This window comes from Rhinolophus sinicus, chromosome 5 (assembly GCF_057876585.1).
Source record: "Rhinolophus sinicus isolate RSI-liver-muscle chromosome 5, RSI-T2T, whole genome shotgun sequence".
Lineage (NCBI taxonomy): Eukaryota > Metazoa > Chordata > Mammalia > Chiroptera > Rhinolophidae > Rhinolophus > Rhinolophus sinicus.
The window spans coordinates 58,506,089-58,534,043 of NC_142505.1; the positions used below are offsets into that span (position 1 = coordinate 58,506,089).

The 27,955-nt window shown below is 41.2% G+C and overlaps 1 long non-coding RNA gene across 5 annotated transcripts in view; it reads left to right on the forward strand.

The window, feature by feature from the left end:
* The window catches only part of LOC109461181 (uncharacterized), a 363,848-nt gene that overhangs the window by 264,329 nt on the left and 71,564 nt on the right, over nt 1-27,955 (forward strand). For all 5 annotated transcript variants that reach the window (XR_016021313.1, XR_016021311.1, XR_016021314.1 and 2 more), the window contains 2 exons: nt 14,146-14,435; nt 21,810-22,068. This is a non-coding gene — a long non-coding RNA (uncharacterized LOC109461181). The remainder of the gene's footprint in view (nt 1-14,145; nt 14,436-21,809; nt 22,069-27,955) is intronic.

The window sequence follows — 27,955 nt, forward strand, 5'->3', positions numbered from 1 at the left end:
AATAATTTCAGGCAAGTGTGGGTTTGGAATAGGCTGGTACAGGTGCCATGGAACAACCCTGACGGATCTTCCCCATGAGCGTAGTGTTTCAGGACGGCCCTGAGCTTGTGAGGTCCTGCAGAGACACACTCTCTGGGCGGTGCACCTCCAGCAGTTGCTGCTGCCAAGTGCCAAATTGTCCTGGCTCAGGGCTGGGCCTGCTGCTGGCTGTCTTGTTTTCACTCCCTCTACCTGTTTCTCTTTGAAAGCAAATTGCCTCCCCAGGCTGTTTATGACATGTCTCAGGCAGCTGGCCTGGCAGCCTCTAGAGTGGTTTTGGGTTTGCCATGTAGGTAAGAAAACTTGAGAAGGTTAGCTGTTTATCACATCAAGGGGTTCAGAGGGGCGGCCAAATGGCTCAGTTGGTTAGAGCACGAGCTCTTAACAACAAGGTTGCGGGTTCGATCTCCACATTGGCCACTGTGAGCTGCACCCTCCACAACTAGATTGAAACAAGTGCTTGACTTGGAGCCTATGGGTCCTAGAAAAATTTTAAAAAATAAAAGTTTTTTTAAAAAGAAAAAAAAAAGAAATGGCAACCATAATAAAAAAAGGGGGGAGGGGAGAGATTCAGAAAAGGGTTCATGCCAAGCCCTTGCTCAGTGCCTTATATATATTAACAACCTCAAGTATTACTACCTACATTTTGCAGTAGAGGAAACTGAGGCTCAGAAAGGTTAAGTCATTTCCTCAAAGCCACACAGCAATTAAGTGGTAACTCCAAACTCTGATATTTCCTCTCCTCTGTGCTGAATGGGAAAAGTTTAAGAGGGAGAGAGGGGAAGGATACAGAGTATCATGTGGTAATCTATGAGTATTTCCTAGGTAAGAAACTCAAGCAAGGGAAGAACTTGAACTTGATTTTACCCAGACTCTGACTTCACACGCCCAGGTCGCCATGTATTGGATTTTCATTCTGTTCCCAAGTCTGCTCCAAAGACAACAGATAATGCATGGAAAAGACGCACTTTAAGGGCATAGAGAGTGCATCACTGGGAACAAAATCCAGAGAAAGGGAAGGAAGAATTTGGATCAGCACTGCAAAGCCAGGTGCTGAATTCATTAATACATGCCTTTAAGAGAGTTTTTAGAAGCCCAGGATCATAAGATTACAACCAAAACTCAAATGAGAAATAGAAAGTAAAAACAGATTGCATTCTTCATCCTCAAAAGGTCATACTTCCCACCTGCAGCAGTAATTGGAATTTAAATTTGGTTGCATCATATAGGTCTACATATACACCTCTGGGAGCTTTGATACCTGCCCTTTCTACCCCACCACACCCAAGCTTACTCACCCTGCTTCCTTGTCAGATTCCATGCTTTCTTTTCTCTTGTCATCCTTGGTTATCTTTGATCTCCCTGCCACATTAGACAATGCTTGTCACTCCTGCTTCTCAATGCTGTGTCCTCTCTTGCCTTCTGTGACATCATACGAGTATAACAGTGTCTTTGTTCTATGCCACTATGTAATAAATTAGCCCAAAACTGAGCGGCTTAAAACAACACACATTTCTTATCTCAGTGTTTTAGGGTCAGGTAGCCAGACAGAGCTTAATGGAGTCCTCTGTTTGAGGGTCTCTCACAGGCTATAATCAAGGTGGCAGTGGGAGCCGTAGACCTCCCAGCCGGGGCTGGATCTGCTTCCAAGCTCACTCAGTGGTTGGTGGCAGGCTGCAGTTCCCATAGGTGGTTGGATAGAGGCCTTCAGTTGTCGTTGGCTGATCATGGAGCCAGCCCTCCGTTCCTTGCTATGTGAGTCTCTCCGTAGGGAGCTTCATCAGAGCAAGTGAGAGAGCAATGGCAAGACAGAAGTCATCATGGAAGTGAAATCACATTACTTGTCGGTATTCTATTTGCTAGAAGGAAGTAACCAGATCCAACCCACACTCAAGGGAAAAGGATTGCACAGGGGTATGACTACCCAGAGGTGGGGACGATTGGTGCCATCTTCGAAACCTGTCTATCCCAAAAATCACGTGCAACATCTCTATCTAGTATCATACCTGAGAAGTCGAATGCCCAGTAAATGATGGCCGTGTTTGACATTACATTCGCCTGCTTTCCTATCCCACTGCCCTTAGGTTCACCACCAGAGAAGGGAATAATCATTGTGGCATTAGAAATAAGAAAACATAAATATCCCTCTCCTACCCCACTCCACACACGTTTTACCCCACCGAGAAGTCAGAGTAACTTTCTAAAACCCAAATCTGATCATGTGTCCTCTAGCTCAAAACCTATCAGTGGGTCTCCAACATCCTCAACCTGCCCTTATCATGGCTTTGGAGGCCCTGTGTGTTAGACCCAGAGCTACGCCTCCAATCTCATTTCTCTCCACATTCCCTCTTGCCTTTTATGTTTCAGCCATATTTACTTTCTTTTAGTTCTTTAAACGTGCCATTTTCTCTCTCTCTTTTCTATATTTACCAAATATACTCCCTCACTCCAAGCCTCTGCACGGTAAGGAACGGGGGACTCCCTTCTCTTATGTAGAGCCTCCATGAGGGCAGAGATCATGCCTGTTAGTTTATCACCCCTTCTTTAGGACCCAGCACAGTGCATGGTGGCAGACAATAGCCATGGAGGAAAGACAGTACCCTATGGACGATGGTGGCAGACGTTTAGTTTGCCCTGACCTCACCCCATAGGCAGAGGGACTATGGGACTTCCTAGGTTCAGGATTTGCTTCCCAACACCTGCCTCCTAGACTCTACCTCATCAGGGATACCCTCCTTCAGAACAGAAAGAGGTGACACTGTACCTTTAGGACACTGTGTTTTTAGGGCAGCAAAATGCATAAAGAAGCATTTATATGAAGTGCTTTTGTATGAGGATTCCTGACATGTGTTCTTGAATGAATGGATGAATGAATGAATGAATGACTTAAGAGATCCACCTACAAAGAACACCTGTCAGTCTTGCAAATGACATTAGCCAACATTCATTAAATACTTATGATATGTCAAGCACAGTGCTAGGCAGGTCACATGTAGTAGTCCCTCATTTAATGTTGACAACACCATGAGTAGATATAGTTATTCCTATTCCATGGATGAGGAAAGTGAGGCTCAGGGAGGCACAGTTACTTGTCTACAGTCATGCAGATAGCAGGCAAGGTGAATTAGGAAAAAATAATGAAATTACAGCAACTATTAATTAAGCCTTTACTATAAGTCAGCTTTCTAGCAGTACTTGATAAGAGTTCTCTTACTTGATACTCCTAGCAACCCATTATAATGGGCACTATCATTATCCCTAAATTAGAGATGAAGACATTAAGCTTCAGAAAATTTAAAAATACCCCTGTTACACAGCGACAGAGACAACGCTGGGATTTACTTTTATCAACACATACTTTATTACGGTGATAGTTTAACAAAGAATTTTATTTCTAAATATGAAATATGTCAATGAGTATGTTAAGACCATAAGATGATAACAATAGCTAAAGTTAGTCTTTTTTTTCCTCTACGAAAAAAGGCTGGTGTAAATATTTAAGAGGCTTGAAATCATCACTTTAAGAAAAATATGATGATTCAAGATGGCAAAGTAGATTAATGTTGTGCTCCTCTCAGGACTATATCAAAATTAAACTACACAACAGAACAACCATCACTGAGATTCACCTGCAGTCTAGCTGAACCTGCAGTCCCTACAACTACAGACATGCAGAAGAAGCCACCTCGGGACTGGTAGGAGGGGCAGAGACCTGGAACGGGCTGGTCCCACACCCTCTTGTAATCATTAAAAATTGGGAGGGATATCTTGGTTGTGGAGGACACCCCCCTGAGGAGTGAGGGATCCCAGTCCCTCCCCAGCCCGGGGTTTCAGTGCAGGGGAGAGAAGTCTCCATAACTTCTGGCTGTGAAAACCAGCAGAGAGTGTGGCTGAGTGAGACAGAGGGCAGCTGGAGTCCCAGGTGCTCCTCTTAAATGGATCACATTCAGACCTACTTGCTGATCGACTCACTCACTTGGAGCTCCAGCTCTGGGGCAGCAGCTTGAAAGGCACCAGGGACATACGGGAAGGAACTGAATTGTCTGGCTTCAGGTTGAGGGCTGGAGAGGCAGCTTTCTCACTGCTGGAGGAGCTGGCAGAAGCCAATGTTTCTTTGTTGAGCCCTCCCCGACCCTGCTTGCAAACTCACGCAGATGCATCTGAAACTCCATCAAACTGACTATCACCTTTTCTATGCCCCACCCTAATGATTCCCTCAGACCACGCCCGACCCATATTTTGGGCACATCCAAGATGTGTCCAGTGGCTTTTCTGTATGAACGGCCTAATTTGGCTGATGCTGTGGGCTTTCCTAAAATCTCTCCAAGGTTCACAAAACCCAAACAAACAACATCTGGCATCTGCATGACCTATACCACTGGCTGAGCAGCCCTAAGCCCAGCACTAGTGACAGCCAGCCTTGGGGCCTTGGTTTGCAGCTTGGTCTCTCAAGGCACCTCCAAGAACAGCAAAGGCAGCAGCCATCTCTGGACTGCTTTGTGACTCATGCCAGGTGGCCCCAGTCAGAGCACAGAGCGCAACTGAATCTGACCTTCAGTGGGTCACCTCCCAGGAAGCCCTGGAGCTGGCAGGCCCAGTGGCCAGCTTCAGACTGGGCCTGACGATCACCCAACCACCTCCAAGGACAGCACAGCCAAAGGGTAGACTGGGCAAGTACCAGAGCCCCACTAAAGCAAACCCTGCTCTGTATGGTCAGCACCTGCACCATAGATCCTCCACCGTAGTCACAGGCAGTCCTCACAACCAATCAGCCTGAGGGTCAACCCCTCCCACTGACATGCAAAGTACAACAGGTAGGCACACACCACCCACACAAGGGACACACTTGGAGCACTCAGCTCTGGTGACCAGGGAGATTGCACCACTGTGTCCCACAGGACACCTGCCATATAAGACCATTCAAAGACCAGGAGGCATGGGAGCCCTACATAGAAACAAACACAGGGAGGAAGCCAAAATGAAGAGACAAAAAAAATGTCCCAAATAAAAGAACAGAACAAAGCTCCAGAAAAACAACTAAACAAAATGGAGACAAGCAATCTATCAGACAAAGAGTTCCAAACACTGGTTATAAGGATGCTCAATGATCTCAGGGAGAACTTCAACAAAGAGATAGGAAACATAAAAAACAACCAGTCAGAAATAAAGACTACAATGAAGTATACATTAGAGTGAATCAACAGTAGATTAGATGAAACAGAAGATTGAATCGGTGATTTAAAAAATAAGGTAGCAGAAAACAACCAGGACACTAAAAAAGAATCCAAAAAACAATAGGGATTGCTTAAGGGGACTCTGAGACAACATGAAGGGTACCAAAAATCACATCATAGGGGTACAGAAGTTAAAAAGAGAGAATAAGGAATGAAAAACCCATTTGAAGAAATAATGATGGAAAACTTCCCTAACCTGGCAAAGGAAATAGATATACAAGCTCAGAAAGCACTGAGTCCCAAACAGGACGAATTCCAAGAGACACCAAGACACATCATAATTAAAGACAAAGAGAGAATCTTAAAAGCAACAAGAGAAAAGAAGTTAGTTACCTACAAGGGAGCCCCCAAAAGGCTGTCAGCTGATTTCTTAACAGAAACTTTGCAAGCCAAAAGGGATTGGCAGGAAATATTCAAGGACCTACAACTGAGATTACTCTACCCAGCAAAGCTATCATTTAGAATCAAAGGACAGATAAAGAGCTTTCCAGACAAGGAAAAGGTAAAAGAGGTCCTCACTGCCAAATCAGTATTACAGGGAATGTTAGACGGACTTAAGACAAAAAAAAAAAAAAAAAAGATTGTAAATGTGTATAATAAAATGGCGATAAATACATATCTACCAACAATTACTTTAAATGTAAATGGATTAAATGCTCCTATCAAAAGATAGTGTGGCTGAATGGATAAGAAAAGAAGACCCTTACATATGCTGCCTATAAGACACTTACTTCAGATCTAAAGACACACTGAAAGTAAAGGGATGGAAAAAGATATTCCATGAAAATGAAACAACAATGAAAAAAGGTGTGGTAGCAATACTTATACCAGACAAAATAGACTTTAAAACAAGTGACAAAGGACCCAGTAATCCCACTTCTGGGTAATTATCCAAAGAAACCCAAAAAGCTACTTTGAGGGGATGCATGCTTTACTTTGTTCATTACAGTATTGTTTACAATAGCTAAGGTGTGGAGGCAGCTTGGGTGTCCATTGATGGATTAATGGATAAAGAGGAGGTGGTACATATATACAATGGGATATTGCTTGGCCACGGATGGAAATGGGTTCTTGTCATCTGCAGAGACATGGATGGATATGGAGGGTGTTGTGCTGAGTAGAGTATGTCAGACAGAGAAAGACAGATGCAACATGATTTCACTTACCTTTAAAATCTAAAGAAGAAAACAAAGAAACAAACAAAACAGAAACAAACTCATAGATACAGAGAACGTTTTGATGGTTGCCAAATGGCAGGTTTCAGAATGGGTGAAAAAGGTAAAGGGATTAAGAAGTACAAATTGGTTGTTACAAAGCAGTCATGGAGATGTAAGATACAGCATAAGGAACATAGTCAATAATGTCGTAATAACTATGTGTAGTGTTAGACGGGGACTAGATTTATTGGAGTGATAGATGGGAGGGGGTTGGGGTACACAGTGAAAAGGGTGAAGGCATTAAGTACAAATTTGTAGCTACAAATAGTCATGGGGATATACAGTAAAGCACAGGGAATATAGTCAATTACATGGTAATAACTATGTATAGTGCCAGTGGGTACTAGACTAGTCAAGAGGATCACTTCTTAAATTATATAAATGTCTAACCACTATGCTGCACACCTGAAATTAATATAAAATAACACTGAATGTCAACTGTAATAGAAAAAGTTTAAAAAGGGAGGGAAATGATGAAGGGGAATAAGAGGTTCCAATTTCCAGGAATAAAACAAATAAGTCATGGGGATGTACAGCAGGTGTACAGCATGGGGAATACAGTCAATAATATCGCAATACCATAGTACAGTGTCAGATGGTTGCTGGACTTATGGCGATCACTTCTTCGGGTTTATAAGTGTTGAATAACTCTTGTGTACACCTGAAACTAATATAATATTGTATGTTAGCTACATTTTAATAAAAACCTTTACAAAATAGAGAAGCATGAAATATATCTTATAGTGAGTTTTAAATCTACTTGATAGAGAAATCAAGATTAATTTCAAGCCAGATATTCATATGTTACTTACCTGCATGTTATTCAAGAAAAGAAAACTACGTTAATAAATTAGAATACTAAAAGGTTTTTGCTTTCTGTTGTCTTGAAAATAATTACCTAAATGTAACTCAGGATTTTATTTCTCTAACCAGGCTTCTCACTTGTATCCTGAAGGTGACGCACAGACATTAGCCATTTAGAACATCATGACCTGTTGCTTGTGTCTTTCTAGTGTCATGTCCCATCCCTCCCCAGCACTGGGATTTGAATACAGGCTTGCCAAACTTATGCTGTTATCATCACAAAACCACCTACTCAGGCTATGGTACCAACCACAAAGCGTGGGGAAAATTTGTCCCTCAAATGCCAAGATGTTTGAACACTGTTGGGTTCTTGCTCAAGGAAAGGCCACAAACTCTCTGGATCCCAGAAGTAATTATACCAGGCTGTCCTCTGAGTCCTTGCTGGGTAACTCATCTGGAAGATTTCCCAAGCTTTCATGGCAGACTGAGATAATTAGAATCACCTGGAAGCTGTGTAAAATACATATTCTCAAGGGCCACCACAGACCCGTGGACTCAGGCTCCCCAGGCCCAGGGCTTAGGAATCTGATTCAGGAAGCTCCTCAAGGATTCCGACGGCCAGCCCGATGGAACCTGCCAGTTTCCCCCAGCCCCTGCTCTCTAGAAGAATCCCACCCCACAAGGCCCCCAAGCTGGCCACTTCCCCCTTTATAAACTCTGAAGAAAAATGCTCCATTGCCAGCTGCTGATAAAGAATAAGAAAGGTCAGCCTGAAGAGGGAGAGGAGGACTTTCCATTTCCTTGGGGAGGTGGTGTATAATTTACCTGCCCTGTCACATGTCAGGTCCTATTGCCTACTTCATTTGATTCCACCAAAACACATATTCTTTTCCAGACACCACTTATAAACTCCCTTTTCTAACACTAAATATAAGATGATAATGATAATGATGGTCTCTACAGCCATTTATGGAACACTTACTCTGTGCTTTATATAAATTATGTGTAATCTGTGCAACTCTTACAAGGTACATTTCATTCTCCCCAATTTGCACATAAGGAAACCAACGCTCAGAAAGGTTAATTAACGTGTCCAAACATGTCCATCCAACAAATGGCAGAAACAGGATTCGAATCCAGAGGATTTTTAGCTCCAGAGCTCAGGTTCCTTCCATTCCCCTCTAGCAGTGTCATCTTGGGCAAGATGCCTTAATTTCTTTATTTGTGCAAAGAAGGAAACAAAGTACCTAACGCAGTGTTGTTTAAACTCTTAGCACAGTAATGTTAGATACTACAGTAGTTTTTTATCCCAAGGTTTCTCAAACATGTCTTGGAAAGTACTCATCTCCTCTAAATGAAAAGTTGTAAATAATTTCAGAGTGTACTGCAAACTATATTTACCTGTCAGTGATTCTCAATGCTTACTAGCATGTTAAAAACTCTGAGAAGTTCCATTGGAAAGAATCTATTTCACTCTACTCCAAGCTAGAAGATATATTTATTTAAATCATTTAATCTCCATCTAATATTTTCATCCAACCAAGAAGGAAAAGAGCCTTTTACGCCCGATTTGGAATGGAACTGCTTTGATAATCTCACTCTCTGCTAGTGCTTGCAAAAGGCCCTGCTGGAAGAACATACCCTTAAGAAGTCCTTGCTTTGATACTGGCTGCTAATCCCATGGCCCAGCTTGACATTGTCTCTTAGCAACGTCCTGTCCTTTTCCCCTTTTCATTCTTGTGCCTCTAAGGACACTTCCTCTGCTCTGCTTTCTCTTCAGCCTCTGACTTTCACAGCCCCTTAAGCCTCGTTTACACAGAGAGAGGCAGGAGCTGAAGGCCCCGTGTGCATATTTATGTTAATAGTACTGAGGGGAGAACAGCCTGTTCTGGGGGCTGCTTTCCAACTGTCACATAAATCAGTCAGAAAAAAAAAAGTTACTATTTTCACAAAGATACTGCCAAAGCGGAGCAGCAGGTCTTGGCAATGCATCATCTTCCCCACCCCCACCCCCTTAAGTACACGCCTTCTGTAAAGTCTCTCCCTGAGTTGTCAGACAAGAGGGGATGAAGGATTTCATAGACGCACAAGATTTTCAAATCAGAAGGGACCTTTGAGATCATCTAGTGCTAAATCATGTGGAAACTTCTAGTAAATACCTATCCCTGGATCCTTTCCTCAGAGATTCTGATGCTGTTGTTTGGAGGTGGGGCACAGGAATATTTTTAAAGATTTCCAGGTGACTCTAATGCACAAGGAGGGCTAGACGTACCGATGTAGTCATAGCCCCATGAAAAGACAGGACTAGAGAATCCGAGACTTCTCTTCAATCAGGCAGGTAGCTAGTGATATGGCAGAGCCCTGATACCCAGTCACATTTGAGTCCATGCCATGCTGTCACTAGGTTCTGGAGAAGAGCAGCCGAAATACAAACAGGGGTAGTATTGCAGCTGTGCATCCAAATCACTTGTAGAGCTATTTGAATCTCACCTTCACCACCACCACCACCACACCCGCCCCTGCTCCGCCTGGGCAACTGAATCAGAATCATAGTGGAACTCCAGCACACAGGTTTTGAAAAAGCCCTAGGTGGCAATTTTACATGTATCACAGTCTAAGAACACTACCAGTGTAATGAAAACAAGACTACCCATTTTGGAGTTAGAAAAACCGGGGTTCAAATCTGGAGTCCATCAAATATTAACTGTGGGTCTTTGGACAAGTTATGGGAACTCTCTGAGCCTCAGATTCTTCGTCTACAAAATGGGACTACACTGCTAACTCTCACTCACTCTCCAGTTTTAGAGATCAAAAGTCGTTTCTCCTTGGAAGTCCTGGCTGAGCTGTCAGAGGAAGCCACCCTCCCAGGACATGCTCTCCCAGAGAACACCCTAAACTTCTCCTTCATGACACTGACTACAATTTATTGAACAAGTAGTCTGAGCTTAATACATGGTTGCTGAGTGAATGAATAAGTAACTAATAATGATTAAGTATATGTGCAATGCATTCCTCAGTCTGTCTCCACCACCGGTATTTACGTTTGATGAGATAAAGGGTTGAGCTGCCTGTTCACTGTCGCGTCCACAGCACGCAGAGTGAGACAACACTCAACAGACTTTGGCTGAACCAACCAATGGCTGAACAAATAGCTAATAGGTATTTATGAAGCAGCTGGCATACAGTAAACAAGCAACGAATGCTGGCTGTTATCATAATTATCTTTAGATAAGCCCAGTGTCTTGCCCAAAGACACATAGCAGAGCTGAGACTTGAACTCAGTTTTCTCTCTGAACTGCCAGCCTTGTTTTTAATGGTTTAATGACATAAACCATTATGTCAATCTGCCTTATGGTTTTCATACTGGGGAGAGGGAAGTGAGGAAAAAGTGGCAGGCTGTCTTTGCCCGCTAAAACGAGCGGGAAACCCACCTGGTCCCTGCACGCTCCCAGCCTCCGTGGATACAATCCAAGAGCGTACACACACGTTGCCCACAAAGACTATTGGCATGGAGTTCCTTGGTTCTCTCTTGGGAAAGTTTTGAATCATAAACTCCTTGAGGGTTGTAACCATGGTTTTGGCTCCCACCACAAGATAGACCCATAGGAACTCTACTGTTTGCTAATGAAAGGTTTTGTGGCAACAACCTTGTTTTGTTCCAGCACCAGTCAAATCATATACATGATGGGGCCAAATACCTGTGATGATTTCCAGATTTCCCCATTGGCCATTATGCTGTCTGTGACTTGGGGAAAGTTGGTGACTGGAAGGGCACAGAGACGAGCTGGAATTCACAGTATTGGCTGCCTAAGCACACAGGGGGAAAGGGAGCTCAGAATAAGATTACAGGTGTGTGTTTATGGGAATAATTCTGGGGGAGCCCTTGTCTGTCCACATTAGCATGAAAATCAAGAGATTTTCAAATTTTTATTTTACTAACTTTCATTTAGTTAGAAGTTACCGTGCCCCAGATGCTATGCCAAGTGCTTTATAGACAGAATCTCATTTAATTCTTTTGAGTCTGAGGGGTTGAGATCATCATTGTCAGTATCTCCCAGAGGAGAAAACAGGCTGAGCTGAGAGTAATTCGCTAAACATCACACACGCCAGGAGCCAAGACCAGCACTGGAAGCAGGCCTAGCTCATAATTGCAAGGCCTTAACTCATTCAACAAATACTTACTGAGCATTACTAGGTACCATATTGTTTTCTAACTGTAAAGAACATATTACAGACAAAGATCCATATCCTTGGGGGTCTTAGGGTCCATCAGGAAGAGACAAACCATAAATAATAAATTATCTACACTAAGTTATCTAGTCTGTTAGCAAGTGATAGTGCTATGGGAAAAAATAGACGGTGAGGCATGAATGTGAGTGCCAAAAGGATGGGAGTGGGTTGAAAGGTGTGTGTGTGAAGGGTGCGGGTGGGGGTGCTGGGGGTGGTGGTGTCTATGATACAAGGTAGCAATTTTAAATATGGTAATCAGGAAGGCCTCAGTGATAAAGTCACATATGAGGAATGAAGGAAGGCCTTTAAAAAGGCCTAAGTTATACTATGGTCATTCTGCCCCCCTAAATTTAATAGATGGATGAATGAATACAACTGATACCAATTAAGCAACTGTTATGTGTCAGGTGCTAAGCACTTTATCCACAATTTCTCATTGAATCCTAATAATGACCTATCAGAATAATATCATCTCTGTTTTTCAGATGAGGAAATTGAGACTCAGAAAGGATAAAAATATTGTCCACAATTATTCAGCTAATAAATGATGGTGCTGGGATTTCAGCTTGGCTCCTTCAACTCCAAAGCCCCTGCTCTCTGGTTACCGTGATGCTGTTGAAGAGTGTGGAGCAGCTTGGGGCTGGGGGTTAGGGCGGCACTGCATCGAGCCCATCCCTGACTTGAGAACATCACCCTGCAGCACTCGCCTCCAGGGCAGGGAGACTCTGGTCAGTTCTCCTGGTGGTGCTGGGTGTTCACAACTGTAGGTGGCACAGTTGACCTGCAGCGTCCCCTCTATATCACATCTCCCTGGTATGTCCTCATGGTTTCTTCCCACAGGGTTTTGAAATCTATTTCTTTAGTAGTTAGAGCAGACAGATGTAGAGAAGTAGTTCCTGAAGCTCTACACCACTGGCAAATGTCAGAAAATGCATTGTTTCTGGAAGTTTCCTAGGAGGACTGCTCCTTCACAGAGGAACAGTGGCACGCCAGGCACTAGAAGTCAGAGGCTAAGCATCTTTCCAGGGGGCTTTTGAAGGAACTGTTCATAAACTTGACTGAGTCCTGTTCTTGACTTGGCAAGTGTGGTTCTCATGAATAATCTCCCCCAAATCTGGCCTCATTCCCTCACATTGCAGTTTCTCTTTCCCATGGAGATTAGGAGCTCAGCGGTCTAAGAGGACTGTACTTGTTGAACACAGTTCTACCCAGCTTACAATGTATTTGTCTCCCTCCAGCCTCATGAGGGTAACAATGTAGTCATGTTGAATGACATCCATTTGGAGTCTGTGAGCAAAAGAGGCGGGTCTCTTCAGTGACTTTGATCACGCAATAGTGAGACAGTGAGGCATGAATGGGAAATGGCTGATGTGTGAATGCTTTGAAAAGTTAGAAGCACCACGGAAATACACTTTGGAGATGATGAGGAAAAGGAAGAGGAGGAGGAGAATGTTAGAATCTTTTCTTTCTGGGAAGGCCAGAACTTCACAGCCTCAGTCAACCTTTGATCCCAAGCCGACCCCAAAGCATAGATTCTGTCCATCGCACCCATTGTGCATACATATATTGAATATTTGTACGTAACAATGACAACTAGTATTTGTTATCATTTTTATGTTTTGAAAGCCGTTTATGGGCATTGACTTGTTTAATTTCATTCAAGTGACAAAACAACCCAGTTAATGGGACGTGGTGATTTAAATCCCTTTTTACAAGTGGGAAAACTGAGGCAACAGACTGTTGACTTGCCAAGGTCAGAGCTGGTGAATGATGGGGGTGTAACTCAAGCCCAGGTGCCCTGAGTCAAACTCTCATTTCCTCCCTGACAAGGAAAGGATGTTTGGTACCAGATTTATTCAGAACAAGAACAGTATAATCACACTCTACCTGTCTCTCTTCTTCCTGTGTCTGTTTACTCAGGGTCTTTATTCCTTCTTCCCTTCCCTTCCTACTCCTCCCTCCTTTCTTTTCTCCTCCCCCCTCCCCTCCCTTCTCCTGCTGTTCTCTCTCTCTTCTCCCTCTCTCTCTCTCTCTCTCTCTCTCTCTCTCTCTCTCTCTCTCTCTCTCAACTTAAATTTAAGCTGATTCCAGGGTAAAATGTACAGAAAAGCTTCATTACAAGGTGGTCTCACCTACAACGTGACCCTATGGCAGGAACCCGAAGAGGGACACTGTAATGAGATCTTAGTAAGTTACACTGGAGCCCTGACCTGGCCGCATGACCTGGTGCCTCACAGGAGGTAAAAAATCTCGTTAGGAGGAGCATCTAGAATGGCATCCCATGACAGGGTAGGCTCACACAGACGGAGAGATGATCCAGGTCCCACAGAGTCAAGCCCAAACCCTAGTGCATCAGGACCCTTCCTGGAACTCCTTTACATTCATCACACTTTGATGTACTTGCCTGTCCAATACCTGTCTCCGCACTTGACTGAGCTATGTGCAGCATGCGGACTATAAGGACTGGCTCTGCCTTGCTCTCCGCTATCCCCTCGGTTCATCGCACATAGCACAGTGTCAGACCTTGGGTAAGCCCTTACACATGTGTGGGAAATAAATACATGGATGAACTAATGAAGAATTGATGGACTAACAATAACTTAATATGTCATTTTCCTCAGGAACACTTGTGTGTGGACAGAAGATTCTAATCAAGGATGCGTCTTAAGCTCATTAGCATTTCCGTGGAGAAGGAGCTCCACACGGGAGGCCCTTGTGGAGTGAGTGTGACGAGAAGTGCGCATTCCCAGCTTTTCTCAAATGGCACCCCAGCAGATGCCTTGGCATTGAATCACTCTCATCACTAAAACCAAGAGTGGTTGGACCTCAGAGAACGGGAACTTTGAGGAAGCTGAGGAAAAAGGCAGCTGGTGTTTGACTTCGTTCCACCCAGATGTCCTGTGAGCCTCTGGTTAGTCTCTCCTGAATGCACGGCAAATGTGTAGAGGCCTCGAGTCATAGCCTAGAAAGCCAAGTTCTTGTGGGACAATAAAAATCCGAACCAACTGCTGGCCCTGCGGGGTCCATCTGTTATTGGAATTCTGTCCCTCTTTTCATTTTATTTAAACTGAAGAAACTTTCTGGCAGGGTGTCAGGTTTCAAACAGAAATGTCAGCCAAGGACTCATGAGACCAAGGTCTGAGCAAACTTGAATCAATTTATCTTTGGGTAAAATTCATATGGAATTTAGTGGTCTGGTGGGTCCATTGGTTAAGTGCTCCTCATTTGCATGTCCTGGATTAAATCCTGGAAGGGGCTGTGTATAAAATCAACATCAGAGCCAATGTGACTTCTTCTACCCAAAATGGGGGTACATCTATAGATGAGTGTGAAGGGCATACTAAAGCGATTTTCTTCCCCAATATAAAAGCAGAAAATTACTTGGACATGTTCTAAGCTTCAATTCAAACCTTGATCTATGATTCAGTTAAAACTAACCCTGCTAATAATAATAATATAATAATAATAACAACCTTTCTTGAATATTTAATATATGCCAGGCTCTGTGCTATGCACCTCACATTTAGTGATCCATTAATCCTCTTGATGATTTCACAAAGTAGGTTACATTATTTGCTCCATTTCATAATTGAAAATGAAACAGAGGAGCAGAGATTCAGAAACATGTGCCCGCTTGCAATCCAGTAAAGACCAGGATAGAAAACTGGACAGCTTACCTTCAGAACCTCTGCTCTTACTATTGCTCAGGGACTGGTTGGGCAATGAACCCAACAAGCAGCACTATACACAAGATGCTCATAGAGGTGTAGTTGAGGTTTCATACCCTGTACAAAGGTAGGTAAGCTACATAGTAGAACTTTTTTTTTTTTCCTTCCAGTTTCTGATATAAAGAGAAAATACTGAGATAATTCACTGGAAAATCCAGTCTCCAAATGGATTTTACTTTGTACTGATATGCAGGGCAGCTCCAGATTCCCACCGTACCCTGGGATGTTCAAGACATGTTTAAATCACTTCTTTGCACTATTAACTTTTGGGGGGAGATACAACAAGGGACTGTCTAAGATTCCTACAGCCTTGAAGATCAGAATAAAGAATAACATGGCATTAAGGAGATGCCCTGATAGAGTTTTGGCAGGCCTCACCCACCCACTAAATGATTTACAACTATACACTTGCTCTTTGCAGAAGGCTTGAATCAAACCCAAACCTAATCAACAGATATGTGAAAAGATGCCCCTCTCCAGTAATATGGATGGAATACAAATTAAATGACTTTTTTCACATATTACTTTGGCAAAACTTCTAAGTTTGATAATATCAATCATAGCAACGATGAGGGGAAACAGGTACTTTCTGCTGATGAATGTGTGAATTAGAAAGGCCATTTTGGAAGTATTAAAAATGTACACTACCTGTGAGTTAGCAATTCTTTTTTTTCTACCATCAAGAGACATTTATACATATTCTTAAGAATGTTCATTGCACCGTTTGTGGAATCAAAAAACTAGAGATAGCTGAAATGTAATATATCCATACCATAGAATTTTACACAGCTCATAAAAAGGTAGGTCTCTATGTACTGACAATAAAGAAATGCTTAAACATATCGTTAATTTAAAAATCCATACAGCAACCTATCATCCAATGATAATAACACACACACACACACACACACACACACACACACACACACGCACACACACATACACACGCAGCATGTATAGTAAAAAGGAATGGAGAAATACAAACTCAGAGATGAGATTACCTCTAGGAAAGCTCCAGGGATGAGAGCAGAGTTATGGGTGCCATCCATCATTCATTCATTCAGCAAACATTGTCTAGCAGCTTCTGTACCAGGCAATGATGCTGCTTTGTGATCAAGAAAACAGACAAAAACCCTTGCAACCATGACACCTATATCCTAGCATTATTGCTTTGTTAATATGTTTATAGAATAAGAAAGTATTTATATATTATTTGTGTACTTAAAAATAAGTAAAAAATAAAAGCAAATTAAGAAAACGCATTTTTTAAATATTAACAAAACATCAAGTGACTATTTATTTTGGCTTTTGCGAGTCCTTGCAAACAGTCCTGACCACAAATGTTGTATTCGTGACTGCTGTGGGTACTGTAATTCCCCAAATGGTTCCCTTTGGATGGTTGGCACAGGCAGGGGCTCAGTGACCATCTCTTATAGCACAAACACTTGCACAAAGTTTGTACGTTCCTTCTATTAACATTTCTTGGGAGCATCATTAGGCACAAAGTATGCATAAACCCCAATCTATTACACATATATTCACCAAAAGACATGTACAGGAATGGTCTTAGCAGCACAATGCATAACAGCCCCAAACTGGAAGCTACCTACATGTCTATCAACAGTTGAAAAGATGAATAATGTACGACAGTCACACAAAAGAATACTATACTGCAAACTACATGCAACAACATTGATGAATCTCTCCAATATTGTGTTGATGAAAGAAGCCTGGTTCAAGAATAACCTACTATATAATTCCATTTATATGATGTTCGATAATAGGCAAAAACAAAACATCCTACTAGAAGGCAAGGTAGTGATTACTCTTGGGAGGAAACAGTACCCAGAGTGTATATTGGAGACATTGCCATATGCTAGAGATGTTCAACTTCTTGCTCTGTGTGCTAGGATTGGGTAGAGTTAGCTCATCAAAAGTTGTTGAGTTGTACATTTACGATTTGTGACTTTTTTGTATGTTCTCCTTCCATCAACAGTTTACAAAAAACAAATCAAAATTAAAACATAAAATCCTAAAATCCAATCTGTATTTTTTGAATCTCATCTTTGACAAGTCACATGCCTTCTCTGGACTTCAGTTTTAGTATCTATAAAAAGGAAGACGGATTTGCTAGTTGATCTGTAAGGTCCTTCCAACTGTATGGTTCTGTGTACTACCTCTTCCATTCCAGCAGTCAATTTCTGAAGCAATGGAAAAAAATAGAGAATGAGCCTTGGGTCATTTGCTATTAGAATTTGTAGAAGGCTTACAATATCACATGTGTCCCATTTTCAAGGCATTTGTTGTAAATTAAAGACACAATCAATGAACAAGGGAAATTCTGTCTTCCAGGAAAATGCACATACTAATTCTTTCCCCAAGTGCTCATGGGATAAGTGTGAATATGCCAAATGCTGCTTCTGCCAAGCTTCTTCCTGTCATGCTAATTCATGTACCCTACAATGGAAGAGTCAGCACTTGCAGAGGCGGGGCTGTTCCTGGTAGGAAGGAGGCAGCTATCATGCTCACGACCCACCGTTGTTTGAATAGGCACTGCCTCTCTGAGGGGAGTTGGTTCGTAATTTTCCTCTTACCGCCCTGGAAGTCCTTGAATGGCAACATCACAGCTTGTACGCATTCACAACAGGAAAGTTTGACATCCGCAGGCAATTTTGGCATGAGGAGTAGAAATCCAGTCCTATGTGTCAGCTTCTATCTTAGAACCAGGAAAATGATTTCTATAGTGTAGACAATGATAATTTCTCTAGTGTCGACCAGGAGATGTAGCAGGGAAACTTTTCCTAATTACATTCAAGCCTCGCTGACATTTGTGAGGCAGGGACCCCAAGGAAGGCAACACTTTAAGACCCCGAACACACACATAGTGTTAACTCTAACCCCAAGGAAAGATGCTTTGGGAATGGGAGACAACATCTGGGAATGAGTTCACTGTAGGGGTGTTACCCGTCTGCTTCGGAGAGCTGGGCCTCAGGTGAAAGATCAGTTCTCACAGAAATGCTAACGCTATAATAGCAGCTGAAAATAATCAAGCACAAAATATCATAGGGGCATTAAAGGTGCCTAGATTTGTTCTTCTCAAATAGTCAGGTGAAGGACCAGTTTTGTTGCTTTCTGTCATTTTGTTTGGTTATTTCTAATCATTCACCAGTCAATACAGTTTTAACAATACAATAACAACAAATGACTGAAAATGGAATAAAGAGACAGGCAGAATACAAGCCCTAATTTATTATTATTAATTTCAACAGACATTATTCTGTCAGATCCTGATGTATACTAGCAAATAGATGTGTTTATGAAAATCTGTTGCTCTGTATGCAATGTCTACACATACCATTGTGAGCCAGTGGTGCTCTGTGGATTTTAGGAGCTTTGTTCATCGGAGGCTTTTGCGATCTCCCAAGAACACTCCTCTTTGGGACTAAATAGAGTTAATGCAATCCCCCAAATGGTGGAATGGACTGGGGAACAGGGTATTGTGATGAGGATGGAGACTCAAGATAAGAGATAGAAGAACAGATAAGAAAGGAGATTTCTCTCAGAAATCAAGATTTCAGTGATGAAGAAATGTTTGGTGATGATGAGAGGAACTTGCTGTAGAAAACCATGGACATTAGTAAATAACCAGACTGATTATTTAGAAGGAGGCACAGAAGTCTCTGCTCATTGTGTTCAGTCAGTCCAGATGCTAAAACAAATATGCACCATATGAGATATTAAAGTTCTCGTCCAGGTCACCCTGCAGACACTGGCCAGGTAAAACGTCAATTCTTTCCACTTGTTTCCTACTCACAAATTGCAGAGGGAAAACCGATTTTTACAAACTCAATTTTCCTGTTTCACCAAATACCAAATATAAGAGCTCATGTCGATATAATGGCAGTTAATGATTCTTGAAAGCAAATTTAGAATTAGGGACAATTACAACAAAACATTAGAAGAATAAGTTGTAAAACAATTTATTTAAAGTTACAGGCATAATTTCTTGCTGAAACAAGCCAACTATTCTTTTATTGTTTTGGTATTTTGGAAAAGAGACAGATTTAAGTAGGTAAGGCAAAAGACTGAAATTCTACAAGCATTTTAGTTTCCAGTCCAAGACAGCTGCTGGGTGATATCACCCTTTGTGAAAACAGCCATGCGTGGAGGGAATTAGCAGATGAAAAGTGAGCAAACTCGATATGGGGCGTGTAAACGTGCTTTCTCAGTCTCTTTCAATTCTCCTTATAGATAGACACACCTAAAAGTGAAGTTACATATGTGGATGTTTATATGAAGCAGAAAGGACCCAAGAAAGGGCCTGAGACATGAAAAATGGTCGAGAAGATAAACATTTCAAGATTCAGATCATGTTGCTGCCCCAATTCAGTGAGTCTCTAAAGAAATAGCTACAAGGGATATTCGACTCTCAGCCTCCTTCCAAGGAATAAAGAGTTTGCTATGAGCAAAGGAAGTGCCAAGAAAATGTCAGTTTGTGTCACACTAACATCTTTCTTAAAGCTGACCATGGATATTGGCTACAGTGAGTACAGACAGCCTTGGGTTCGATATTAGGTTCTTCAGAAGGTTGAGGGAATTCTGAGAAGAGATCAAATTAGACACTCACTAATTACAAAATGCACTGATACCAGAGTTGTAGTTGCAACGAGTGCTGGGGTCAATCTTTCCATGGCACTTGAGGGGCACTCAGAAAAATGGAATCGTTAAAACCATGTTTGGAAATGATTTCACTGGTGACAGACAGAGATAGGAACTGCTAGAGGGAGGAAGAAGGGACAACAGGCAAACCTGTGAGATTCTGTAATTGAGAAGACTTGGCAGGAAGAAATGGAGGAACAGAATGGTCTAACTTTCCTGCTCAGACAAAACAACCTTCAAAGGCTACCTGCCTCCTAGCCGGTGGGGTGAAGTTGCTTAGAATTACTGCCAATGAATTATACATATTTGAAACTCTCCTTTCTGGGTTTATAATTTTCATAGAGGCAGTTTCCTGCGAACTTAAGTAATGAATGTAAGATGATGCTCCTTTGGGGGGTTGTAAAGACAATCTAAGAACAAGTCATTTCAGAGTAACAAACTTCACAGCCGGAGATCATTTCCATTGCATAATGTTCTTACCCTTGAAGCTTTCATTGTTTCACTCTTACCCAGTTGTGTCATTATTTTACTTACCTCATCGGGGAAATCATTGTTTAAAAAGCCAAATATAAACGGTGAAATAGTTTTCTACTTATCTTTTCCAGGATAATAGCTTCCCTCCCCCACTTCCCGCCACAGAAGGGTTAGGCCCATGTGGGTGACGAATTGCTCCAAAGAGTCTGACAGTCCCAGAGAGGGGAATGAGAGTAAAAATAACTAGCTGATTACCAATATGGAGCAAATTGGCCACTTGAGAATTCAGTGGCTAGAATGACAAATGGGAAAACGAAAATCCTCATCAAGAGACTAGACTTTCTGATTAGTCCAAGCGATGATGACCGCTTTCCATGCCACTCCCTCCCTGCTGTGTGATGATTTACATCTAATTGGACATCATTTTGTATTCGGAGCAGTCATTTCTAAAAGGGTGTTTGGGAGACTTTGAAGTCCTTAATTATAACCAGCAGGCATTTGGGGGCTAAGCAGTGAAATGGAAGATGCTCTGTCTTGGGCTGTGGAATGTTCATTTATAGAAGGAGCCCATGTCTGGTTGGTTTGGTCTGGTTTTTCATTCCATCACCCTATAAGGCAGCCTTCCAAGGTTTTCTGGACTGTGGAAGAAAATAAAAACGAGAGTATTCTTGGCGAAGGGATTCACATTCAAGGCAGATTCAAGGATTTCAATATGTGGATAGACTGGGCTTTCTGTTAATAGTCAACTACTAACAATAGAAATAATTTGGGATTCCTTTGAAGAGAGGCCATTTTTACTAGCCCTCATTTGAACAAATCTATCAAGTGGATGAGGGTGTATAATGAACCATAGGCATGCTTGCTATCCTCAAAAAGCTTAACTAGATCAGCAGTGTTAAGTCATGCAGGCATGAAGAGATAAAATAAGACCATCAAGTATCAGCCCCCCAATTGGGCATTGCCCTATGAGCTGTAGGAATTAAGAGGAGACAGAGAGGGATTTTGAGTTAGGTAATCAGGATAGGATTCAGGGAGGAAGGGCGATATGATCCAGGCTTTGAAGGATGGATAAAACTACAGTAAATTTCTGGGTGAGAATTGCTTGAATGAACAATGGTTCTGTTTGGTGTTTTTAAAAATGCTTTGGTGCAGAGTGAGTAGAATGGTTTGTTTTGAGCACAGAGGTCTAGAAAGATGAGTCTGGACATAAGTTCCCATGTACACGTGGGCCTTTAACACCAGGCAGGGAACTGGGCTTGGTCTCAAGAGCATCAGAGGAACGTTAAGCATTCTGAGTAGAGCTAGAACTGTTTTAGAGGTCTGTTCTCTTTATCTGATGAAAAGAAAAAGCAGAACAATGTTGTCTGGAACTTCACCAACAGACCATATCAACAGGTAAGATTGCCACTTTGATTCTTTTTCAGACTTAACACCTGTGCTATGGAAGAGAAGAATGAATAACACAGTGCCTGGCACATAGAAGGACTCAACAAATGTTGCTGAATGTTATTTAGAACTGGAGTACTATTGTTTCCTAGAACAGGTGAAGAAGACCTGAGGTCACCTCGGCCCTCTCCAGAGTCACCAAGGAATCATTGGAAGAGGAGCAAGTTAAGAGTTATGTGAACCTGTGCATTTGACTTCACATTGTTGGGTCTGTACTTCCTCACCTGAAAAGACAAGGTAAGTTTTAATGATGGGCTCTAACTGGGGGAAGTTTTTCTAAGTGTATTTTTTGGGAGAGAGATGCCACACAGAGCTTGTATCGCATGCTCAGAAGAGCTAATGATCCAAGACAATGAGAGCCCAAGGATGATTTTCCTCCCTGTAAGGACATTTGGAACATCTGACACCACAGCTCTGCCAATTTTATCACCTTGTAGGAGGCCTTTGGCTGGCTGGTTGGTTTGACTGAAATGAGGACGAAAGGATTTTGTTCCTAACTGTTAACTCAGTCTCAGATTCCCAGCAATTTAAGTAGCATTATTGATCTGATCAGCCCTGCTGGGGTGTAACCATCAAAAGACATGAATCATTTAAAGGCACTTGTTCCCATCAGAACATGACATTGGCAACATGTAACCACTGATAGTTGTTTTTTTGTTTTGTTTTGTTTTTGGTAGAATTTGTTTTTTATTTCTACTTTCTTTACAATTGCCTCTGTCATAAGGTTATTGGAAAGAATAACTAGTTAATGATGGGAAAAAGCACTTGAGAAGATGATATGCTTTTGCTCTTAAGGCAGTTGTTCAAAACAATATGCAATGCTATTTGTTTTTGAATGGACACACTCAGTAGTCAGTCTGATTTGGGGACTTGTCAATGATGATAAGATACTGATCAGATAAAACATGAGCATTTAAAGAAAATGTTATCATGCCCCAGAAGCTATTGTCAGTGTACAGCTCCAGCATGGAAAGCTAGTTCTGGTGATTTATAATGAGGCAGGACTCTTAATGATTTTTGGCTTAATGTATTAATGAATAGAGATCTGACGGATAAAGGACTTGCAATCTAATAAGGAAAACTCAAGATAAGATTAGGCTCTAATCAAAATAAATTGTTTTTAGACTGTTTTTAATAAATTCAACCCTGTTTCCCTGTATTTATTCGAAAAAGAAATGGATTGTGGTAAGCTGATTCATATCATTGGGGGGGAAAAGAATGAATATTACGTTTTGATGTAATATTAATAAACTGAAAATACGAACTTACAAAAAGAAACCATATACAGGCAAGAACAGATTTTTTTGAGAAAAAATTTTGCATATAAATGTCATTAATTTCTTTTCGGTTTTTGAATAGTACCAGTCAGGTTTAATTGAAGAGTTGATTAGCACCATTGAAAAAGGCCTAAAATGGTGATGTAATGAATAATGGCATTGAAATTTATTATGATTACCTTTTCTTTCTATTCTTCCTATTTTAATTTCTTCTACTTCTCAGTAGTATAGGGATACCATGGAGATATTGCGGATTCAATTCAAGATCACCGCAATAAAGTGAATATTGCAATAAAGCAAGTCCATGAATTTTTTTGGTGTCCCAGTGCATATTACAGTTAGGTTTATACAGTACTGTAGTCTATTAAGTGTGCAATAGCATTATGTCTAAAATATGTGCATAACTCAATTTAAAAAACTTAATTGCTAAAAAAAGCTAACCATCATCTGAGCCTTCAGCAAGTTGTAATCTTTTTGCTGGTGGAAGGTCTTGCCTTGATGTTGATGGCTGCGCACTGATCAGGGTGGCAGTTGCTGAAGGTTGGGGTGGCTGAGGCAATTTCTTAAAACAAGACAACAATGAAGTTTGCCACATCAATCGACTCTTCCTTTCATGAATGATTTCTCTGTAGCATCAATGCTGTTTGAAGGCAATTTACCCACAGTAGAACTTTCAAAATTGGAGTCGATCCTCTCAAACCCTGCACCTGGTTTATCAACTAAGTTTATGAAATATTCTAAAAGCCTTTGTTGTCCTTTCAACAATCTTTACAGCATCTTCACCAGGCGTAGACTCAATCTCAAGAAAAAAACACTTCCTTTGCTCATCCTTAAGAAGCAACTCCTAATCCATTAAAGTTGTATCATGAGATTGAAGCAATTAAGTAACATCTTCAGACTCCACTTCTAATTCTAGTTCTCCTGCTATTTCCACCACACCTGCAGTTATTTCCTCCAATGAAGTCCTCAACCCCCCAAATTCATCGATGAGGACTGGAATCAATTGCTTCTCAAGTCCTGTCAATGTTGATATTTTGACTTCTTCCCATGAATTAGGTATGCTTTAATGGCATTTAGGATAGTGAATTCTTTCCAGAAGTTTTTTTAATTTATTTTGCCCAGATTCTTTAGAGGAAATGCTATCTATGGTAGCTACAGACTTATGAAATGTGTTTATTAAATATTAAGACTTGAAATTTGAAATTACTCTTTGATCCCTAGGCTGCAGACTGGATGTTGTGTTAGCAGGCAAGAAAAAAATCATTAATCTCGTTGCACACCTCCATCAGAGCTCTTGGCTGAACAGGTACATTGTAAATGAGCAGTCATATTTTAAAATGAATCCTTTTTTCTGAATAGTAGGTCTCAACAGTGGGCTTAAAATATTCAATAAACTATGTTGTAAACAGATGTGCTGTCATCTAGGCTTTGTTGTTCCATTTCTGGAGCAGAGGCAGAGTAGATTTAGCATAATTCTTAAGGGCCCTAGGATTTTCAAAATGGTAATGAGCTTTGGCTTCAACTGAAAGTCACCAGCTACATTTGGCACTGATGAAAGAGTCAGCCTGTTCTTTGAAGCTCTGAAGCCAGGCATTGACTTCTCATGGGCTATGAAAGTCCTAGATGGCTTCTTCTTCTAATACAAGGCTGTTTCATCCACACTGAAAGTCAGTTATTCAGTGCAGCTACCTTCATTAATTACCTTACCTAGATCTCCTGGGTAACTCGCTGCAGTTTCTCCATCAGCACCTGATGCTTCACCTTGCACTTTTATGTTAAGGAGACAGTTTTTTTTCTTTAAACCTCATGAACCAACGTCTGCTAGCGTCAAACTTTTCTTCTGCAGCTTCCTTACCTCTTTCAGCTTTCCTAGCGTTAAAGAGAGTAAGGGCCTTGCTCTGGATTAGGCTTTGGTTTAAGGGGGTATTGTGGCTGGTGTGATCATTTATGCAGACCACTATAACTTTCTCCATATCAGCAACAAGTCTGTTTCACTTTCTTATCATTTCCGTGTTCACTCGAGGAGCACTTTTAATTTTCTCCAAGAACTTTTCCTTTGAATTCACAAATTGGCTAACTGTTTGGTACAAGAGGCCTAGCTTTTGAAATGCCTTTCTCACTAAGTTGAATCATTTCTAGTTTTTTATTTGAAGTGAGAGACATGTGACCCTTCCTTTCCCTCGAACACTTTGATGTCATTGTAGGATTATTAATTGGCCTAATTTCAATATTGTTGTGTCTCAGGGAACAGGCAGACCAGAGGATAGGTAGAGCGATGGGGGCACAGCTGGTCAGCAGACCAGTCGAAATTTACACAAACTTTATGGGTTAAGTTTGCCTCCTTATATGGGCACGGTTCGCAGCATCCCAAAACAATTACAATAATAACATCAAAGATCCCTGATCACATATCACCATAATAAATATAATAATAATAATAATAATAATAATAATAATAATGATAAAGTTTAAATATTGCAAAAATTACCAAAATGTGACACAGACACAAAGTAAGCAAATGCTGTTGGAAAAATGACGCCAATAGACTTGCTCAATACAAGGTTGCCACAAACATTCAGTTTGCAAAAAGCACAATATTTGTAAAGTGCAATAAAGCAAAGCACAGTAAAGCAAGGTGTGGCTGTAATGATACTCCTTACCTTCATTAGGCAACCTAAACTGAGAGGAGAAAATTTCCTCCAAGAAAATGCATTAAGAACTTCAGTTTACTTCACTTACAGAGTTTTATGGAGAATATTGTCAAATGGTGAGTCAAAAATCACTCTTTGTAGCACCTAACTATTCTAGACTTATCCATACCTTAACATTTTATCTTTTCAGTATGAAAGCAGAAACTTCCACTCCATCTGTAATTTTCTTTCTTCTGACAACTTAGAAAACAATTAACTAGCACCACCCAAATCTCCATCTTCTACTGAGCTTAGTAACTGTTTCCGGTTGCCCAGATATGAAACCTATGGGTTAACTCTGGAGCCCAGTACAATGCTATAACATACTGTAAGTTATTAGGAACAAAATGTTTACCTGAAGCTCCCATGGTATCAGCAATAGGGAGTGCCTGATAATAACTTTTTAAGTAGAGTTGAAAAGTGGTCCAAGTTGCAGTCACTTTGCTTTTGCAAGTTGTGTGGAACTCTATGGTGTATCCCCACTCAGGGTCCTGTTGTTTCCCAAACTACCTAATCTTCTTTCATATCATTGCTTATGTTATGAGTAGAGTTGCTTCAATGTGTGTTTATTGTGAAATCGATTTGCTATTGTAAAAACGATTACCAGACATAATAGTTTTCTTTCCTTCTTTCTCTCTCTTTCCTTCTTTCTTTCTGTTTTTGTTTTGTTTTGTTTTGTTTTTTAACATATCAACCTGATTCTACTGTGGTAGAATCTGGGGTTGTACTGGGGTCAGATTCTTATCCTGGGAACACCGAAGGGGCAGCATGAAGACAGTTATAAAGGATATACCTAGGCTCATCTCTGTTAAACTCCCATTGTCTTCCTGAGGTTGAGAGGATCTGACTGTAGGTGGTTTACTCAAAAAAAAAAAAAAAAAATAGGGGCATTTATTAAATGCCTACAGCCATTTAGGTTATGGCATATTTAAATGCCAACAAGCAGTTTAGTTTTCAGGGTAGCGTAGAATCACCGGCATTTTCATGTCAGGGCAATGTTTGCACATTTGTTTCATGGTAGATGTTAATGAAACCTGTGATATGATTAGAATCACTGCTGGAAACTTTGAAGATTTTGTGGTGGTTCTTCTTTGGCACTTGAAACACAGCATGGTATTTTCACTGAACTCTCCAAAATTGCTTCTTTCTACCTATAAAGGTCAATTCTCATTGCAAAGACATTACATCTTAAATGTTTCATGGTGCCCTCAAGGGGCAGGAGAGTGTGACTGTGATTTTCAAATGAATCTGATGGGCTCCAGGTATTATACAGGCTAAACCCTATGGAATTCTGTGCTCCTGCTTCTTTCCTTATTTTTATACCTCCCCCAGATTGTGGTTCTCTCCATTTCACAGATGAGGAAACTAAGATTCAGGGAAGTTAACCAGTCACCCACATGACACAGCTAAGATACAGTCAACCCAAATTCGTTCTATTGATTCAAACTCTTGAAAACTGTCTACCAGGGTTCCAAGCAGACTGCACTCTTGTAAGTCTACCTCGGAGGCTCCCAAAATAAGACAAAGATTTAGTAGTGTGAGAGAAGGAGAAGTAACACAGTGCCTCTATAATGTTGCTCTGTATATGGTGGGGGGTAGTTTCAGCTCTGTTACTGTTTCTCTGACTTTGGGGAAGTCTCTGTTCATGTCCTTGTTTCCTCATTTGTCAAATTGGTGAGGCTAAGAGTGAAAGGATACAGTTGAACTGCATGCATTTTTAGGGCTGATGGTGAAGGATTCCAAAGTGCATGTTTACACAACAGCATGATCTGTAAAACCCAGGAAGAAATTGTAGTTTGACAGTCTCTCAAGGTTGAGAATCTCCCTCTCAAGATTCTTTCCCTCTCTCTAACCTCTAAAGTTGAGAATTCCCAGAGTTCCATCCAAAACCGTCTGTTCTTCTCCAGCACTGCTTTTTCTTTGAGTGCCTGACCCTTTTCTAGCTCTCGTTTTAAAGTCAATTTTATCTGATATTACTATGTTGCTATTTGCATGGTATAGCTTTTCCCATCCTTTTGCTTCCAAACTATTTGTATCTTTGAATCTAAAGTGTTTATGTACACAGCATATAGTTGGAACATTTGAAAAAAACCCGTTCTGTCAAAGGGAGATCCCTAAGCTAGGGAGACCCTCAAGCTATCCTTTTTAACTGGTGAG